Source organism: Acanthopagrus latus, chromosome 21, assembly GCF_904848185.1.
Source record: "Acanthopagrus latus isolate v.2019 chromosome 21, fAcaLat1.1, whole genome shotgun sequence".
NCBI classification, from domain to species: Eukaryota; Metazoa; Chordata; class Actinopteri; order Spariformes; family Sparidae; genus Acanthopagrus; species Acanthopagrus latus.
In genome coordinates, this window is record NC_051059.1 from 5,264,334 (window position 1) to 5,280,850 (window position 16,517).

The 16,517-nt window shown below is 39.7% G+C and overlaps 1 protein-coding gene across 8 annotated transcripts in view; it reads left to right on the plus strand.

Annotated features, from left to right (window-relative positions):
* The first annotated feature begins 4,797 nt into the window (after positions 1-4,797).
* LOC119010966 overlaps positions 4,798-16,517 on the plus strand; it is a 62,847-nt gene continuing 51,127 nt past the window's right edge. For 5 of the 8 annotated variants that reach the window (XR_005072096.1, XR_005072098.1, XM_037083637.1 and 2 more), the window contains exons 1-2: positions 4,798-4,855; positions 7,723-7,759. The gene's annotated coding sequence lies outside the window, so the exon portion shown is untranslated. The remainder of the gene's footprint in view (positions 4,856-7,722; positions 7,760-16,517) is intronic. The other 3 variants (XR_005072097.1, XR_005072099.1, XM_037083638.1) reach the window with 3 other exon arrangements.

Genomic DNA, 16,517 nt, shown 5'->3' on the forward strand with positions numbered 1-16,517 from the left:
TTTGCTCCTCTTCATCATCCCCCCAAAAAATGAAAAATCAATTTAGAATTCATGCTGCTGTTCCAGGATGCTGATCTGTACTCTGTAGGCTCTGATAATAAGGACAAGACGAAGAGAGCTCAGTCCTCCACTCTCTTCCATAAACAGGAACTCCGTCATCAATATTGTAGAGGAATCCATACTGCAGGACTAGAAGACTAATTAGAGCCAGCTCTAAATTATTTAACTCCCTCTGATTTTATTGATTTGTCAGTTCAGAGCTGCGACTTAGAGCTGTAAAATTGACTCTGCTGAAAGAGACATGCTCGTCTGCTGGTTTATGGCTGTCAGCACGTGGACGGGGACAGACAGTGATGTACTAATACAGCTGCTACACATGTGCAGACACATGAAACAAACTGAATGAGACAGAAAACAGACATACAAACAAGCACATGCTAATGAAAAGGAAAGAATTAATGGACAATATAAAAACCATAAAGTTGTAGCATTAGCCCTCTTAATTAACACTACTGCAATTAAACACTACCATATACTCAGCACACACCCAAAAAACACACACAGACTCGTAAACTAATTACGCATCTCTCAATTAACACAGATCTCCATGTGGAGAGCATGGAGCCCCAGGGATCCAGTTAGCCACCTGTTACTAATATCTCAACTCGAGCATGGCAACATCAGTACACACAGATGCACATACACACTCATTCCTCAACACTGGCCTTTAATCAAAAGCACAAACTGCAATAAACATCAACGCACCTCGAGCTGGCCTGACTCGCCTGGCTTGTTAGATGTTTGCTAAATTGGTTAAATGCCTAATTGGTTAATTGCAGAGGGATTATGTTCAGATGACTGGGAATCAATTGGCCGGGCATGCACATTAGCACATGTGATGGACAGAAGAGGAAAATGATCTCATAGGCTGTGAAGCAAATCAGAAGCAGTGATTAACCAATCAGAGCAGATGTCAATTGATCCCGCAGGGCTGGAGGTGAGCTGGAGCTTATGACAGTAGTTGTCAAATAAATGTTTGGGAGTAAATGGAAAACTCTGACCATCTCTAGATTGAGTATTTCGTAATGTTTTCATGTATACATTGATTTTGAAGTGCTGCTTAGAAATAAGGCTCTTGTTAATGTATTCAGAAAGGGACAGAAGGAAAGGAATTCACTTTGCAATAGGGATATCATACACACACACATTATTCCCCCCCCAAAAAACATACAGTATGTTATCAATAAAAACAAAATGTAGGTTCAAGAAAAGTTTTCTGGTGACACTACAAAATGAAGATGAGAGACCATGAAGTTTGCGCTTAAACCTCGCAATAAACTGTAGTGGTCACCTAATGCTGCACTAGTGGGTGTAAGGCCTCATACAAACTAATGCTGATTTCAGATCAAATCAAGTGGTGTTGTAATTATGTATGTTTTTTTGGTATTTTTTACATATTTTAAAGAGGATCATCCACTTTAGCTGTGGTGGCTGCAGAAATGCTGCCCGTTATCATGTTGTGGAGGCCAGTTACATAAGCTGCCGATCAGACTAGCAGCATGAATGGCTACAACCACAGTGGATTGTAATATAATGTGTATTCACGCAGTTCAGCATTGTGCACCAGTTAAAACTAGGGCTGTCAGTTTAACGCGTTAATTAGATTAATTAATTACATTGCAAATTAACGCGTTATAAAAATTAACGCAATTAATTTTGAGATTCTGAGTGGCAATTCAATGCGTGAGCACTTTAAATTTGGACCATTGAACGACCCATAGGCTACGTGGCAGTGGCACGTCACAATAGCTTTAGCACCGAGGAACTTGTCCAGACGTGTTCGTCACCTCCCACCTGTGTCGCTAGTCAAGGCTGGGTGACAACAGACATGACCCGTTTTTAGACAGAGCACAAAGCCGCCAATTTGCCCGTCCTTTTGGCGGCTCGGTCCGTGGTTTAGACAGAGGCTGGCCAAATGGGGGTCTGTTTTGGTCTGCCGATTTTCCGCCTCGGAGGGTACCCTTATTTCCGCCTCGCCTGCAATCCAAAAACTAGGCAGAAATGTGCTGGCCTCTGAGTAAGGTGGGAGGAGGTGTCAATGACCTGCACTGTTGTGCGACCCACAACCGAGGAGTTTTAAAACCAAGAAACAGCTGATCACAGCAGTCAGTCCATCACTTCATCCGTGGACATTTAGATGAACAACTTGACAGACGCTGAGATCCAGGAGATGCGGCGTCACCTTGGTCTCTGTAGCTGATTGGTTGTGTTAGCTTGTTGTTGTGTTGGCAAGCTAAGGACAGTCGCTACTTTCAAAAAAGCCCCCCGCTAAGAACCCAGTTCTAAATGGGGTGCAATGTAAAGCTCTTATTTTGAAGACAAATGTCACTGTTGACTGCCTTATACTTCTACTATTCATTTTGAATTGCTGTATTTAATCAGCTTTGGTATTCATTTTGAATTGCTGTATTGAGTCAGCTTTAGTCCTCATTTTGAATTGAGAGTGTGCTTAAGTGCCTATTTGAGACTGAGCCTTATTTTATTTCTGAATTTTATTTATTGAAGTGTATTTGTATTGCATTTATGAATAATGCACCTGGCCTAATTGGTTTGCTGGGATGTGCTTGACCATTTTATTTTAAATTTCATTTATGAAACGCACTTCACCAAAAAAAAATGTGGATTTCAAATCTTCTCTTCTTAGTGTATTCAACTGATTAGTCATGCAATACAATTTTGTAATGTCCTAGAATTCGAATTCTTTATTTGGGTACCTTTAGCAGATATAAGATTAAAATGCAATTGATTAGATTAATTAATTACAAATCCTGTTATTAATTATATTATTCTTTTGAACTGCCTGACAGCCCTAGTTAAAACACATCTGTGGATACTGATGGTCAGTGTAAGACTGGCATGCTTAACCTGCTGTGGCAGAGGAATGATGGAAGATCATAGGCAGAGTAGAATGGGTCAATAAGTGGGCACGTTATTTAGCATGGCGAAATGCTACAGAGGGAACACATGCTTTTGGGAAAACTGATCAGCAGGGGATCCCAACACATCACACACACAGACCATAAAGTGACGCTCTCCCATTCTGCCACACAAAACTGCAGTGTTTCAACGCACCACCTGACCCCTCCTACCACTGCAGCAGCAGGGGAGGAGAAACCTCTTAAAACTTGCTGTGAGTGGAGAAAACCTCTCTGGAAGACTTGCCGCTCCCAAACTGAGAGCCAGACACAGTTCATTACTCAGGAAGAGTTCACTGACCAAATGACAATCCTCTCCCAGTCGTGTCCTACCTTCTGGATTGGCTTGAAAGAGGCCTAATTAAAAAGTCCAACCAACAGTGTCATCATTAGTTTGTCAACAATCCTGCCATTCATTCTACGCTTAAAACTTAATTTCTTTAATGAAGTGCTGATATGATCGGTATAATCCCAAAGTGAAGAGAATTCTCTGTGATCTGAGTTAATAAATGGACGCCAAAGTAACATCACAAAACTGCCTTGTAAAAAGCCTGAATTCATGTTCTGTCAGGTCTGTTGGCCAGGAGACAAGCAAACAACTTTTAAAATGCTTGTTCCCTGAATGGAGTGCTATGCTGTGCTGTGACATATTTTCAAAACTGACTCGATAGTATTTCTTGTTAGCTCACTTCCCTCCGTGACAGCTCCTTATTTCTCCTGTCTTGGTTCAAGTCGATGTGTTATCCTACAGTTCTTGGTGTCCACAAATGTGTGTCCTCGATTGTCATTCATGAATGTCCTGACATCAGTGACGTGAAGGTCATGATGTGGGTGTGAAAATCAATGCCAATCGCGACACAGCATCATGTGAAAATTTCAGCTGAGTTCAATATTTTCAGCTCGCTTGGCCCAAAATTTTGCGTTGTGTCATTCACGCTCCTGATCATTAAGTTTCCATGTAATGCAGTCCTGCAAATTATTTGCTTTGCATTTGGTCTGAACACAGCATTACTGACTAGTCTTAATTGCAGTGACAGATTCAGTACCCTCTTAAAGTGCATCTTATCTATTGTAAGGGTACTGACTGAATTACGTCGATACTACCGAGTACCAGATCATATTAAATCATTTGGAGCAAAACTTTGGCACCTGAGAGCACATGTTTAGTGTAACATTATAGAGAGAGAGAAAAAACAAAACAAAACAGTGAGACTTCACCCCAAAACTCCAGCAGGCACTGACTGCACCTGAAATTGCATATCAACATGCGGTTTAGTTTAATAAAACAATACGTTTATGCGAATGAAACCGAAAAGTGCAAACTATCTACATCGAAATATTACAACGGGAATCAATTGACTCTGAATACAATATAACAAGCACTTAGCCATCTGCTGACTTCACATTGTTAGCTAGCTCAAACGGCTACTCTGTAGCTTCAACACTGACCAGATACAGAAAAAGCAGAAAAAGCGGACAAATCCGTGCTTTTCTGTCCGAATAGCACGGATTGGTCAGATGCCTTCATGTCTCGCTCTGCCTGCGCCCCCCTCTGTCCCTCCCTCCTCCGCTCGTGCACATGTTACGTTTCACTCATGCCAGAAATATCCAGCACACTCCTCTGCAGAAATACTGAGTTGCTGGAGAAGACGTTCATTTGGTTACAATAGCCGAGAAAATGCAAAATGTAACAGCTCACGCTGCTAAAAAGGCAAGGAAAAAAAGCCTGAGGCAGAAATAACTGCGAAGAAAAAGGCTCTGGATAAAGAAAGAAGTCAGACCCGAGTCATCATCGGTGCAGCATTTGAGTGGTGGAGACAACTGGGGCATGTGAAGGGCCTGAAAAGTGATGCAGAGGTTGCTCTCTTTCTGTTGGACTGGTAATGATTTGTTTTGTTTTTTTCGGGGGGGAATGTTATTTTCATGAAATATGTAAGGTTTGCCAACTTGGCTACGTTTGTAGCTCGTATTAGCCCAATGCTAACGTTAGCTTCTTTGTGTATTGTTTTTAGCCATGAAAGTGGCTAATGAGTCGACCCAGTTTCCACTGGATATGGTCTGCTGTGTTGCGGCTCCGATCCGGATTTGCTCCGCCTTCCGCCACTGGTTGCGTTTGAGTCCGCCACGGCGCAGTACCGTAAACAGCTGGCCTCAGGACGTGTGCTGGTGTCAACACGGAGTGTTTTATTTTGAAAAACAACCGGATGTTGTTTGTTATTTTGGCACTTTACTTCCTGTCTGCTCCGTGCTAAATCCAGCTGAATGGCTGCGTCGTGCTCCGGCATCTCGTTCTCCCTGCTGAGTCCCACTGCCATATGCGCGTTCACGTTTGTGGGGGCGTGGCTTTGGACGGAGCACTGACGGGATGGGGGGAGGTGCCACTTTCAAATCTTGCTAGCTGTCTTGCTAGCTCTCCAGGATTGTAGACCCTAGCTTAAGGGGTCAAAACACAAACTCAAAATTTGCAGTTGGTTTAAAAATAGATCACTACTAGTGAAAACATTCTGTGCCAGGAGATTATTCTTATAGCACTAGGTTGATAAGCAGGAACAGGTAAATGTAGCAGTGCACTGTGTAAAGTATATTTATGATTATTTCTGTTGTACGTTTTATTATTCATCTTTTATGAGGTCTGGTAATTGATTTTAAAAGGACAGTTTTCAAGTTCAGTTTTATGTAATTGTGCTGTGTGCAGTTTTCAGGGCTCAATTTTTTATTTAAGCATAGGATCTTATTTTATTATTTTGTTAATGCAACAGCTAAATGTAGCATTGACATTATTATAGATTATTTGAAAAAGTATTTTATTCACCACATTCATATGCAGTATAGCGTATACTACTGAAATAAAACTTAAAGTGACTGACATGATGTGCATTTTTACTTGAAATATGACTAATGTTATATTGTCTGAAGTGAATGATTTAAATGGTAAGAACTGAAATTACATTTTTTATTACAGACAGAATAAAGTACGGACATGAGCTACTGTTGGGTACCAGTAGAGAATTCCAGGTACCTAAACCTAATGTTCACTACCTGCTGTGAAATACATATTGGTTTCAATAGGCACCCCTGGGAGCTGGAGTGTGTAGGAGGGCAGCTGTGCATTTGTTTGTGCATACCTGTAATGTATCACATTTTTCTACACACCTGATGTCCCTGACAGTGGTGGGCATAAGGGCTCAGAGAGGTTTAAGTTCACAGGTTTATGGTTCATGGATCAAACAGTCATTTAATACTCGTATCTGCCACACACAGCAAGCTCCTGTTGTGGTTGAATGACAGACAGACTAGAGTTAGTACAGTACTTGTGGTGGCTGATATAAAAGAGAACACAAATTTCTTCTTAACATAAAGTGTTTTAGGTGCCTAACCCTTAATCACAAGCACATCATATAACACCATTGCTGCTTTGGGCAGATATTCTTTTAAGCAAGAATTTAAAAAATGCTGATATCTGATTTAAAAAACAAATCAAAACGTTGGGGGGGGGGTTGATTTTTTTAATTTAACTTGCTCCTCCTCTGCCGCTTATGGGCTCCCGTAGTTCATAGTGGGCTCCTCCCTTGCATTTACTTTCCACAGAGAAAGAAACACAACAACATGCAGTGCGCCAAGAGCTCGTTCCTAAAGCGGCACTGTCTCGTTAGTAGCTTGGTTTGGTGGTGTTGGACCTCAAACAAACCACGGTCCACTGCACAGTTTGTTCAAAGGCAGTCGTGACTAAAGACAGCGGACCGACACATTTATCTGAGCCCCTCAAACAGACGAACTTATCAGAGTGGGACACTTGTTGTTCACTACGCGAAGACCGCGGCAGCCCACAAACACCTGCTTTAAAGCAGCTAACATTAGCAGAATCATTTAATCATTGTGTCCCGTATGAGAAGAAAGGGTCCTGGTTGTCAGCTGTTACGGATGCAGTCACGCTGCATACCGTTAAAGGTATAGGAAATAAACACCCTTAATTTGAAAATTAGTATAGTGGCGCTGAGCTAGCAGTCTAGCAGAGCAGCGCTGTTATTCCACAGTCTGGAGAGAACCCTGAAGTCAACTGTATAATGTCCTTGGTGGCTCTGGATGAATTTTGTCAAGCCAGAGAAAATGAATGCCATGTCTTCTTTGGAGAAAAGGAACATTTTTACTTCACAAACAAGAGGTTGAAAGACTTGGACAGTTTTGTCAGATCGATAGGTTCTACTGAAACGATTGGTTAGATGCACTAAATGCAATGTAGGATCCAGGGTTTTTTGAGATGTACAACCATTGTCCAGATAGAATAGTGGACAGAGCCACTGTGACATCACCCATTTCTGCAGGGCCAAAATGAAGCCCAATGTTGACCATACTGGCTCTCGCCATCTTAGCAGTGCCTGCCTGTGTGTAACTCCTGTTCAATCACACATGGGCAAAGAGGTGGAGCTGAAGTAGAGTCAACTGAAACAAGCCCATCTAGCTGCAAGCTACCAAGCTAGCTAATATTGGTGAGCTATCTCTGTTAACATAAGAATAATCAGGGAATTGTTCCCTCATGTAACCTCCATGTGTTTTATTTGGTTTATTTTATTTGTTTTATATATATATATATATATATATATATATATATATATATATATATATATATATATATATATATATATATATATATATATATATATATATATATATATATATATATATATATATATATATATATAGACACACATATGCAACTGTGCCAACCTCTCACTGTATTATGTTGCAGATCAGCTGGAGGGAACATTACAATTCCAGTGTATGTGGTGAGTCTTACCTTTCCTCAGATCAAACACAGACACACACCCTAGGTACCAGTTGTTGCTTAATATCTTGCAGCTAATGTACAAAGTATTCTGGCTGTCTGGGGCAAGCAAACCCCAAGTCAAACACATGGAAGTTACATGTGTATATATACATACACTGGGCCTTCTTTTTGGTGGCTAAAATCCATCTCACAGCAGTAAAGCAGTCTTCCCTATTGGTTTTTGTATATTGCTTCTTCACACAGCTGGAGAGCAGACAGTCATAGGTAATACACTGACTAGGAATAAGATAAAATTCCACATCAAAAGACCCAAACTTTCACTTTAAACCTCATGGAGGGATGAATTGGGTATAGAGACCAAAATCATTCACCAGGCTCTAAACATGTAAATTTCTGCTGTTCATTGCAAGACAAGTTTAACATGAAATATTTACAGCCCTTCAATTGTGAAGTCCAGTGAGTTTCACTAGGTAAGTTTGAAGTTAGCGTAAGCTGTCCTGAGAGATACCTAATTTATATTGCTAATGGTTAATATTTTCAACTGAAGGGAGATGACTAAAGTCCCTATGAGTATTGATCTCGGTAATAAAAAAAAAAAAATCCTACTGATTCCAACCATTTGTAGTTGGTACATGTCAAGCTGGACATTAATTTGCATAAACTGCAAACTTTCCAGTGCTGATATGTAAAATGCAGGTATCATAAATCCTTACATGACAGAGAACCATGACCTCTGACAAACTCAGCAGCCAACACAACAACAGCAGATGCTTCAGATGTAGGAGGATTGCAGTCAATCCATCACTCTCCAATCATCTATCAAGCTTTCTCACTCTCCCTGTTTACCGTGTCCGTCTCTCTATCTCCATTTATCAAACTCTCCAAACCAAAAGAAAACCAGCGGACCCTGAGGAACACCTGGCCTGCTGTGACATCAGCCATCAAACACACACACACATACAGACACACACACATACAGACACACACACACACACACACACACACACACACACACAAAGAATGAAAAAAAAAAAAATCCCAACAACACAAGAATTTCATTTCTAACCCCAGTGTCAATCAGCAGCAAAGATATGTGACTATTTTTCATGTAGCTGAAACTGTGGCAGCTCCACAGATGCTGTGTGTGAGTGTGTGTCAGGGCTGACTGGACACAGATTAGAGGTGGCGTTACAGGCCACTCCCTCATTGAGCAACAGCCAGAGTGTGACTGCTGTCCCTCTCTATTACTGCGACAGCCCTCTTTCTTTCTTTCTTTCTTTCTTTCTTTCTTTCTTTCTTTCTTTCTTTCTTTCTTTCTTTCTTTCTGTCTGTCTGTCTGTCTGTCTGTCTGTCTACTCAAGTTTTTCCATCCTCCATCACCTTATTGGTCCTTTGTGTCCATTTATTCAGACTTGTTCTTCTGGTCATCCATTTGTCCATATTTCGAGGCATCAGACATTTGATATCGTTGCCGGCTTTGTCGGAAAAGATAAACAAAACTCACCACCCGAGAAGCCTCCTTGCTGTGGGGAAGCCCTGCGAGTCGATTACTGAGTGCAGTAGAGTCCTGCAGTAATAATATTCACTGACCTGCGGAACTCTACTGCACTCGGTAATCGACTCACAGGGCTTCCCCACAGCGAGCCTGCAGCTGGAGAGGTGAGTTTTGTTTATCTTTTCCAACAAAGCTGGCAACGATATCAAATCTTTGATGCCTTGAAATATGTGCTGGGACCCTATTTGTAATGTTGCTGAAGTTTGGTGCTGTTCTGAGCATTATTTGTGGCTTTTTGATGGCGATTTATACTTGGACCCATTTACAGCAGTGTATTGTTGTTGTTCGGTCGTTTCTGAGGATGCCAAAACTACGTAAGCTAGTGGTCCACAAACTTTATCTTTCGAGGGGGGGTCCTACTTGGTGTCACGGTGTGTTAGACCATGGATAAAATTTACACCGGAATATCCCTTTAAATAAATAATACAGCAATAGTAATTTACTACAGCCAAGGGTGTAGGTTTGGTTTTTAAAAGTCAGGGGACAGTCAGGGTGGTTTTATTTTAGAAGAACAACAGCCAATTACAATGAATGAAACTTGAACCTTAAACCACTAAGGGCAGAGCTCAGGCAGCATTCATGTTGCCTGAGAGCCTGCAAAGTATTTGCATCTATTTATAAACCCAGACTATTCAAAGTTCCTCTCATTGAGATTGCACTAAATCAACCTAAAAATGTTGTAAAAGTGTGGGACATATCACCTTTATCCCCAATGTTTAAACAAAGAAAATAAACTGCGTGTGTCGTAAATCTGCATGTCCAACACATCTTGGTGAGAAAAGGGAGCAAAATAAAAACGTGTAACAGAGCATATCAATGTGTTTTGGACAATTGTGGAGGCCTTGCAGGGGAAAATATTGCCATTAAAGTAATAGTTTGTTTGAAAAATGACTGAAACAATGAATTGATTTACAAACATAGTTAATTTTTTTCACTCAACTATTAATTGATTAACTAATGACTGCAGTTCTATTTCTCTCATCATCCTGCAGGCTGGTTTTCTGTGTAAAAACTCTGAAGAACCAACGGTATACCTTGATCAGCATTTAACAGCTAAAAGCCAGCTATTTCCCTCAGGGGTTGGAGAAAAAGAGCTAAAAAGACAGTGTTAGACTTGTTGGGTGTCGGATGACCAGAAACATAACTCCAAATAAATGTTAATGTCTGCTGGATGTATAAACAGACAGCTCTTGATGATGTTGAGTGAATAGCTTGTTCACTTTGTCCCAAATGTGCCGAAAATCCCCAAACCAGTCTGGGTCAACAAACTGGGCCCCATTTCATTTTCTAAATGTTCCTCTTTTGTGAAGTACATTGGAAATGTAAATAAGACCCCGTTGCTGCAGTATAACAAGGGTCCAGTTTATGACAGGGTTCCAGCGGGTCCTTAAAAAGACTTAAAAAGTCTTAAATTAAAATCCGGGTAATTAAGGTCTTAAATTGTATTAAATTTATCGTAAATTTGCTGTAGGTACTACATTTCCAGACGGTGCATTTAATGCCGATGGGAAAGCACAGTGGCCCACCGTAAAACATCTAATATTGTGTATTTGTTTGATTAACTTAGTACAAAGACTGTGTAGTAAATGAGAATCTGTGATTAACTCCACCATTTTACGGTACGTCAGCGGCAGACGCTGGCATCAGGCTGTGTGTCCTCATTACGCGGTTGAAGAGGATAGCGGTTAAACATGCAAAGATGGGGAAGTGCAAATTTCACGACAAATCTATGAAAGAGGATGTATTTAGGAGGTGGATGGTGTCGACTGAAAACAACAATGCATAAATTCTGCAAAAAGACTTTTTCGTTAGTGACCATGGGGCTCAAAGCCGTCGAGTCGCATATGAAAGGAGGAAAGGAGGAAAGCACCAGTGGTACATGGCAGCAGCTAGCCATAGTGGGACCAGGCTAAGCCCTGCATTGTTTGCAGCACGACCTAACTTTACAAGTTCAGACGCCACCTCCAGTCGGCTATGAAAAGTTTCACTTCACCGCCAGTAACCGAAAAGGCAGAGGTACTGTGGGCTGTCCATACTGTGATGAGGTAAGTGATGTTACGATTGTGTTTGAGATCGCATGCTATTATTCTATTCAGGTCACAGTCTGCTTTCACTTTGACAGTTTGTCAAACAACACATTAGCTAAGAGTTTAAGGGGTGTAACTGTTGGTAGTTGTTGTTGATTGTGTCTAAATATGCCGATTTGTGATTTTATTGGTTGCTGTTTGGACGGTTTGGTAAATCTAGCTAACAGCTGTTAATGTTGACTTTCAACATTTGTAAGGGTTACTGAACTGTAAATAGAGATGCAGAATAAAGCCATGTTGTAAATACAGATTAGATACGTTGTATTTTAGCACAGAATACATGATTTTACCAGTTAGTAAATCTATAGAAGATAATTAGTCTAATTTGCAAACTTTACCATTAAATTAGGCCACTCACAGAATGATTTTGAATCTGTATGTGTGCATGTATATATAAGCAAGAAGTCATAAAATAACAAATAATAACAAAAGAATAATTGCGATTAACACAATTAAATTGTCAAGGGTTTTGATGGATGTTTTTGATCTCTTTCTCTCCACTATATAAGTACAACCATTATTATTATTATTATTATTAGTATTAGTATTAGTATTATTATTATTATTATTATTATTAGTATTATTATTAGTATTAGTTAGTAGTAGTAGTAGTAGTAGTAGTAGAAGTGGTAGTAGTAGGAGTATTTTTATTATTGTTATTATTACACTAATGAAACCATCCCATAACCTAATGTGGATTACTTGCCGCATCGAATTGATCATTTCCTCTTCCCCCCATATGTGCAGGAAGGTATGAAGGAGCTGAATCTGAACAACATGCTCTCACTGTCAATGGACAGGCCCAGTGTTAATTAGAAGTTTGTTGAACATTAGAAGAAGAACACAGAGAGCAGTATGGTGGAGCCCAACTACAAATAACTTTTGGCTTGAGGATTTCATTATTGAGCTTATTTACGGTGGAGACTGCTGTAAGTGTTGGAATTGTTTTTATTCTGTCTCCTTGTCTTTGTAGATTCTGTCTCCTTATTTGGAGAAAAAAAAATGTCCCAAACAAAAAAGTATTTTTGCAGGATTAACACATAGTTCCCACTGAGCCATGATGGAGTGTTATTATTGTATTATTCTGTATGGTTCCTACATGCAATGCAGTGTGATGTTTAACATAATGTAATGTATGTATGTTATGTTGGCTCTGTTCTGCGTCATAATGGAACAATATTGAAGAAAAAAAAAGGAAAATGCCAACTGTGAGCTTTGATTGTGTTTACAATAAAATGTATTGAGTATTTTCTACCAAAGAAATTGTTATGACATTTTTGGGTCTTAAATTTTATTTGTTGAGGTCTTAAAAAGTATTAAATTTGACCTTTAAAATGGTGCAAGAACCCTGTATGTACTGTCTCTTTACTGCCCTGTGATTGCAGCAGTGTGTGCTGGGAGTGACTGAACAAAAAAAAAAAACAACAACAAAAAACTGGTAAATGGATAGATGTTCTGGTTAGTAGTTAATGCCTTGGTTCTGTTTCTGGCAGTGTAGCAAGTTATTTAAATGGACACAACATTAAAACTATGTCTCCAGGATCGTAAGTGATTATTAAACCTGCATGAACCTTTTGGTTAATGAACCTGCTCATGACGGAAAGCATGTACACACACTCTTGGTGGGCCTTTCAAAGCTAAATAACATCAGTGCAGCTAAGATATGCATGTATGCACCCACACACACACTTAACTTTGTATGTATGTCCCAAACATACGTCTCTTCCTGTCAATAAATGTGTGTGTGTGTGTGTGTGTGTGTGTGTGTGTGTGTGTGTGTGTGTGTGTGTGTGTGTGTGTGTGTGTGTGTGCGTGTGTGTGTGTTTGTGTGTGTTTTGTATGTGTGTGAGTGTATGTGAGGGGGCGACAGACGTATCCAGTGGCAGTCCCATGAAGAATGAAGTCACCTGGCTTTCCCTGTCTTTGAAGGTCAAGAAGACCCACTTGCATATTCATGGCCGAGCGTGTGTTAGCGTGTGTGTGTGTGTGTGTGTGTGTGTGTGTGTGTGTGTGTCTGTCTGTGTGCATTCATGCGCGTCCACGTGTGAGTGTGTGCCGGGATCGATGGCTTTTAATTGTTTTTTCCTGAGCTGTGGAAGGAAGTGCCAGCAGTTATTGATTGGATGGAGGGATGGGAGAAGAGAGGGACGGAGTGGAAAGGAAGACAGAGAGGGTACAAAAGAGGAAGACAGAGAGACAGTGTGGCAGACAAGAAGGAAATGTGACAAGACAGGGTGGCGACATGGAACATAGAATCACTGTCTACAGGCTGGAGGAGGGGGGAGGTGTGTGTGAGTGTGTGTGTGTGTGTGTGTGTGTGTGTGTGTGTGTGTGTGTTTGTGTGTGTGTTATTATGGGCAAGGGGGGTGCATATGGATGTGTGCATATGGAAATGTTTGGATGGTTGTATGTGTGTGAGCAAGTGTGTGTGCGTGTGTGTGTGTGTGTGTGTGTAGGGGGCTGTGGAATATGTCACAGGGTGTCTGATCTGGATGCTGCACACATACACTCACTAGGTGCATTATTGAGTCGGGTTTAGTGTGTGAGGGTGTGTGTGTTTGTGTGTGTGAGATACCCTCGGCTGGGTCACATCAGTGGCACTGAACAAGCCCCTCATCTGTTATTCAAGTGTTGAATCTCACAATTTCAACAAAGGACGAGTTTAAACTTATATTACGTGCATTATAAAACATACATATTATCAATTTTATCAACAGAAAATATATGGCTGGTGAAAAAGGCAAATGATGATGATGTATATTATATGGGGGATGGAGGATATTATATTTATAATGTATGCACCAAGAAACATAATAAAATGCAGTGCATAATCATGTAGTTTTGGTGCTGGTGCTTTTTTGGTGTCTTAATTTCACGGGACACTTCATAGGGTATTTTTTTAGTCTTACGAAGACTTTTGATAATGAAACATATTGACTTTGTTTTGAAGTATTTCCTGATAGTTCCAGGATTGTTTAAGTAGGAGTACTTTTTCAAGGGATTTTTCATTATTGTGAGCACAGTTTAAACTGATTAAGAAGTCCACCACTAAGACGTTATAACCCAGCAACTACCTTCTTAAACTGACTTCTGTTAAAAATAATGAATAATGAATGTATTATTCATTTTCAAGGCTGTTGAATCAAAACTGTATTAGTGTTAGCTGGTTGTGTCTAATACACTAGCATGTAGTGTCAGCTGGGGTGTAGTCAGTCAATCTAGCCCAGTGTATCTCTCTGTTTGGAAATGCCTGATCAGATGAATCCATAAAAAATATTCATTTTGATTTCTTAAAGGACTTTTGAAAAATATGTAATATATTTAACAGAGCAAGTATACTGTCTGTATCAAAACTACGGCAGCCACTAATGCCTTAATGTTGTTTCAAAACAGTTTATTCTTGGCCAGGGCTTAATGTTAATATTGATCCATTTATTTTATTTTGCTGATTTAAAAAAGTAGTTCAATTTTGATACGCCTAAGCTAAAAATATATATGTATAAAAAATGATATATATATATAAATGATTATTTTCCTTTATTTTGATATCTTTAAACTACAAAAACACTTCAGATTTGCTATATCACACACATTTCCATTCGCAATACAGAGGACATGACCCAAATATCCTGGTAGATGGTAATGTAAAGTGGATAGCCTCATTTATTATGTTGGTGGTCTGTGTTATGTTGTTAAAGCTGCTTGGTCCATCACATTAATAACTAAAATGAATATTCTTCACATTCAAATGAATATTGAGGGAGCTTTTGAGAGACACATTCGGTTTTCTTGTCCTTTTTGCTTTTGAGTCATGTCCTTAAACTTGGCTGTGCAGCTATTAGTTTCTAATGTTACCAAAGAGAAAGAAAACAAGCAGGCCCACGTTTGAGCCACAGGGCAGCATGAAATTGGAGTCAATGGTGTTGGTCAACCCTGACCCAGTGTAAGCGAAGGCTTGTTTGGATGAGGTGTGTGTGTATCTGTATTGTATGTGTGTTTGTGTGTGTGTAAGTGCATGTGTGTGTGTTGGTGAGTGTGTTTGGACTAACGTAACAAGCTTTATTCCCTAACAATGTTCCACCATGCCCTCATTACACACAGGTTAAAGTGGCACTCGGCCCTGTCTAGACAGCTAAAGAGCGTTTGCACATACACACACATACACACCTAAACTCAGGTGAGAGTGGACTGTGGCCGGGTTTCACTACTGACCAGGCCACAAGCCCTCAATCAAAGAATAGTTAGAGGGAGAGACTGACGAAATGTGTGGGGAAAAAAGTGTGTGTGTATTGTTTTTTAATTGAATTTAATACGATCTAAACACTATGACTAGCTGGCAGGCAAGTAGCTATTGTAGCTGCTACTGATGCTTTTACACATTTAATTTAAGGGTTGCAAATAATGATTATTTTCGTTGTCAATTAATCTGTTAGTTTTCTCGATTCATAGATTAGCTGTTTAGTTTCTAAAATGTCAAATGTAAAAACAGTGAAAATGTTGATGTTTCCCAAAGCCCAAGATGACATCCTCAGATGTCTTCTTGTTTTGTTCTCAATTCAAAGAAAATAAGTTTACTAACACAGGGGAGTAAAGAAGCCAGAAAATATTCGAATAAATGAAGCTAGAATCAGAACATTTTGACACAGTTCACAATTGAAAGCTCTACTTTATTTTAAAGAGGTAGCCTTTGCATTTTTTTTTAACAAGCCATATTGTGGATGAGATATTGGTAATCTTGTATTTATTCTCTGTCCCAAATCAGTTTTTTCCCTTATTCATATAGAAATTGTATAGAAATACTGTCACACCATTATACCTGTTTCACATACATATCTATAAAACATGGCATCACGCTTTGTTCCAAGAAATTTCCTAGCATTTTCCTTTTTAACAAGTTTCCTGGACAAAATAAAAACAATGCTCAAAGGTTAGACTTCAGTTTAATTAATTTGAATCAAATGCTTAACTGAACTCACCAAGAGTCTTTTTGTTGTTGGTGAGAAGGTGAGCTTATTCAACAAGCATAGAATTCATCTTACAGTATATGGACACGTTTTCTTTATAAAATGAATAATGAATGAATATTTTCCTGTGTTTAAATTAAATCAGTTGGA